Source organism: Gymnoscopelus braueri, assembly GCF_963280865.1.
Source record: "Gymnoscopelus braueri genome assembly, chromosome: 9".
Classification (NCBI taxonomy): Eukaryota; Metazoa; Chordata; class Actinopteri; order Myctophiformes; family Myctophidae; genus Gymnoscopelus; species Gymnoscopelus braueri.
Window position 1 is genome coordinate 34,548,209 of NC_137610.1, and position 5,000 is coordinate 34,553,208.

Sequence of the window (5,000 nt, forward strand, 5' to 3'; positions counted from 1 at the left end):
CAGAGACTATGTGAGAAAGAGAAGTGAGAAAGAAAAGTGCTAAGAAAATCTAAAATTAGAAATATAACATAAAACATTACCCCCCCGCCCCCCACCATGCCTCTTCTTTGTGTGTGCTCTGCTGCCGGTTGCCTAGCGACCTCTAACTCGGTATTTAGCAACCTCTCTGTTGCTCTCTTTGGCAGACCACAAGAAAACAAACAATGTGTTTGTGTGTGAGCCCTTTGCGGCTACTTCCTGTCACTGCAGCATGGCTCCACATCAACAGCAAAGGATTGTGGGATATAACACTGGGCTGGGGAGGACCCAACAGCCCAGCTGGAGGCCCCTGGACCGGAGACAAATGCTGGGTTTTTGCATTCTGTTCATTTATATGACGACTTCTTCTTATCCAGAGAGATTACACGCTTCAGATCCTAGATCAGCAACGTTTACAATCAACCAATATTAAGGAGGATTAGGCCCGGTTGCATAAACTACTTGAAGTTTCAAGCATGTTTGTCCCTTACTTCCTTATGTAAAATATTTACCTATAAGCTAAAGGGTTCATTTAGAAGCGTTGCATACATTTCCTTTTACTTGTCTCAAGTGTTTAGACTAAGGCTTTAACAGTAGTTGTAATAGAGCACATGTGCACAATGCACATGCCTATGCTTTACTTACATAATCATCCTTTAAGTTAACGTTGGGCAACAGGGCACTAACCCTTATCCTCCTTACTATTGGTAAGGTTTGCGATTTACAATACAATTTAGGCATTTAGCAGATGCTCTTATCCAGAGCGACTTGCATATGTGAGATCGGAACAAGCAGAATTGGCATGAAATCAAGTCAATAAACCACAAGGCAAAATAGTCAAATAAGTACAGTGCAATGTAGTGCCTCAAAGAAACTAGGCTACCAAGTAAAGAACAATGAACCTAGCATCTGTCTAAACGACATGATATATAAATAACATTCTTAACATTTGTGGTCAAGAAAAAACAATCTAAGTAACAAAAAACCTGAGAACAATTGACCAATATATATTTGGCTGCACAGTGAACTATCAATCAAAGGTGACACAAAGGGATACAAGGACCAAGAAGCGCTAGGGGATGAAGTAGATTCTGAAGAGGTGTCTTTTCATTCTATGGTGGAAAAGTTGGAGTGAGTCTGCAGTTCTGACTGCAATGGGGAGTTTATTCCACAGTTTGGAAGCCATGAGGGAGAAGAGTCTCTAGGACATACAGTATGAACGTTGTCCAGGGTGTTTTAGGTTGATTGTAACATTGCTGATCTAGGATCTGATCTCCTTCACAGATTTTTGTGGGGCGGTGAAACCGCCCCTATAAGTGAGGTTTGGAAATTTGTACAATTATCCTGCGCTGTGATTGGCCAAAAATTTACCCTGCCTAACCCTGCACCGTGATTGGCCAATCACAATCTATTCAGGACTGTGATTGGCCAGTGTCACATGACACATGTGCATAGCCCTATATAAGAAACCATAACTTTAAAAAAAACATAATTTTTTTTTTTTTAAGTTATGGTTTCGTCCATCATAAAGAGTGTTTCAGTAAATGTATTTATCTTTTGTACATGATTGGTTGACTCCATTCAATATTGTGATTAGCTAGCAAGACACATGCTGTGATTGGCTAGTGATACATATGACGAAACTAATCTAAAACCACTGTGATGTGACACTAGTATATTACTTAGATACTGTCCATTTCGTGAGAACAGTAAAGAAGAACTCAAAGATCACTATGGCTGAAATGAGAAAAGGGAAAACCGATATTGAGAAGAAAATAGAACCAATCATTTTGTACATGATTGGTTGACTCCATTCAGTATTGTGATTAGCTAGCAAGACACCGCCCACTTCACACAGGGTGTGATTTTTTCCTACCTTCTCCGTTTTACTTCTTCTCTGATCTACAGGTATAGTGTAATTAGAGAGGAAGCAGTCACAATTCATCCGTCCTGGTTCCTGAAATAACATCCTCTGTCCATGTCAAGTTATTCAAAGTGTGAACATTGATTGAAAATATTATGCTAAATTATAACTGACCTTTGCAATCCTTGTTTATCTTAAAAAAACAACTGTACCATATGTTATTAGGCAACAGGTATTACACAAAGCAAGTAAGAGTGAAATGTAATCAAATCAAATTAACTATACAGGTCTGTAAATTGAATGAATTATTATGCTCCCGTCTTGTGTAAAAATTACCCATTTATCTGTGGGCTGCACTGCAGGGCTGCTGATGTGAGTGAATGGGACTGGATGTGTGTGTTGTGTGTTATTAACAGAGTCTGTATTCTAATCCTGCAACAGGCGCTCACCCCTGTCATGGGAAACTACTCAGTGAGGTTAATACAATTATGGGCCAGGGGTCAAAACACTACGACTGGCAAGGAGAAGAAAGGCAGAGGTAAAGCGAGGACAGAGAAGGGGAGAAGACGGGAGGGGGAGAGAGAGAGAGAGAGAGAGAGGAAAAGAGCAAAACTATTAGGAGCAACACTAGGAAGAGTCAGAGGAGAGAGGTGGTGAGATATAGTCCTAGAATAGCTGTAACATTTTATACATTTCATGTATGCCATACATGAAATGTAAATAACAGTAAAAATGACAAATGCGTGTGTTTATGAGAAATAAATCATAACTGAGAGAAGACTCGGTGGAAACAGACCACGTTTCACTGTCTCTATTTCTCCTAAAACAACTTTAACCTGTTTTCCAGGTAATATATATCTGCTACTAGGTGCCAGATCCTGGTACCTGTAACATATGTAATATCACAACCCTTCTAGGGCTATTATAGGTGAGATAGCGAGAGGGAAAATTGAGAAAGAGAGAGATATGCGGAAAAGTAAAGATAGTCATGTCAATCTCACCAGTTGAGCATCTTTACTTCCCTTGAAAACCCACACGATGCAGCAGAACAGACATCTCTCTAGCTCTGTCATTCTAAAAATGTAGCCAAATAGAACGATTGAAATCCGTATTGAGCACATAATCACTTTATAACATGTGAATGTATTCTTCATGCCAACCTTGTGCTGTCTTGATCGGTGGCTCTCAAAGTGGGGTCCGAGGACCCCCAGGGGTCCTTGAAGGGGTTCCAGGGGGTCCCCAGATAAATGATGGATAGTTAGGATTAGGACCCAAATGGACCCTTATGTGGCTGTAACTCTGAGAGTGTACAAATGGAACCGTTACAGGTCCATTTGTACACTCTCAGAGTTATGGTTGTCCATGGTCTAATGCAGGGGTTCTCAAAGTGGGGTCCGGGGACCCCCAGGGCCCTATATGCATATATATTTATATATATATATATGCATATATATTTATATTTATATATATTTCAAAAAAATCTTGACATTCTTTGAAAATGTTTGAATATTTATTTTTGACATTTTTAACACCACACATTTAGGGGTCCTTGACATGAAAAAGTTTGAGAACCACTGGTCTAGGTCAAGAACACCCACTTTGCTGTGCAAGCAGCAGGTGGCAGTTCATAGTGTCAAAGTTTTACACATCATGCACAATTTGCACAAGATCTCAGTTGATCAGGTTGATATAAACTGGTTTAATTCTCTCTCTCTCTCTCTCTCTCTCTCTCTCTCTCTCTCTCTCTCTCTGCAACTGAAGACAGAGCAGAGCACCGACTGCAGCAACACTTCTTATTGTGAGGAGATACAGATCATAATCTTGAGTCTTCTGTAAATAAACACCATTGTGTTTATTTAAACACCATTGTGTTTATTTTCACATCACTTGCATGAGTGGTGGAAAAAGTACTCAAATTGTTTACTTAAGTAAAAATATCAATACTGCAATAAAGAAATACTCTGTTACAAGTAAAATTCCGGAATTCAAAATTGACTTGAGTAAAAGTACAAAAGTATTGGTATCAAAATGTACTCAAAGTACCAAAAGTAGAAAGTACTCATTATACATAATGTTCCATTTCACACGTTTTCAAATGTATAAAATGTATACAAATCTTTTGAAAATAGCAGATCTACAAGCTCACAAGAGCTTTGTATCGACTAATGGCCGAAATATATATATAGGGCTGAAGTGGGTAATGTATGTTTTGTCCCAAGTGTTATACCAGTAACAAAAGTTTTTAAATAATTGTAGTGGAGTAAAAAAAGTATAATATTATTTCCCTCTGAGATGTAGTGGAGTAGAAGTAAAACTACTGTTTTTACAGTACTGGAATTTCTGGAAATACTCCAGTACAGTAAAAACGCCTCAAAATTGTACTTAAGTACAGTACTTGAGTAAATGTACTTAGTTACTTTACACCACTGGTGACATTATGATTTCAGAGCATAAACTGACCTTATTGTTGCCAGATCACTTCAGACTGCAGAGACGTCAATTCCTTCGCTGAAATTCACAAAGTGAAATTGAGTCCTTGGAGAATGTATAAATAATATAGAATGTATAATGAACAGAACGACAGCCCTCATGATGAACTGATGCCTTTCGCTCCCCGAGTCCTCGGCGTAAAAAAAGATGAATAAACAAGGGATCTGTCAAAGATCCGCTTCCTTGTCCAACTGGACTCTTGTCTTAAACCACACAAAAAGTCCATCCTAAATTCATCACAGTTTAGTGACTGTCTGACTGTCTGTATTCATTGTACAGCTACTGTTCAAAAAGGCAAAGTGTCGCCAAGAATCAACAGGCTGGGGGCTCGTTCTCGTGGCGCGCGGTCCCGCCCCCCCTGTTGGTGATTGGTACGATATACGTCATGGGTTGAATATTCATGAGCTGCTAATACGTCACATGTTGAATATTCATAGGATGCTTTGGTCTTCTACACACCACTTAAACCTCATATGGTTGAGCGGAGTCCCTCAGGGCTACTAGTGTATTTTCTGTTTTCTGTTATTGTGGGGAAAGCTTTCGCTGAAAATAGCCGATCGACAAGCTCACAACGCGACGCATAAAGCTTTCTCCACAATACGGATGCTGGTGTTTAAGTGGTTAAAAT

General features: G+C 39.3%; 1 protein-coding gene across 1 annotated transcript in view; it reads right to left on the reverse strand.

Annotated features, from left to right (window-relative positions):
- The window catches only part of prr5l (proline rich 5 like), a gene marked incomplete at its 3' end in the record, with an annotated part of 27,225 nt that extends 22,575 nt beyond the window's left edge, over positions 1-4,650 (reverse strand). Inside the window, exon 1 of the mRNA XM_080438146.1 lies at positions 4,343-4,650. The remainder of the gene's footprint in view (positions 1-4,342) is intronic.
- Positions 4,651-5,000: the final 350 nt, after the last annotated feature.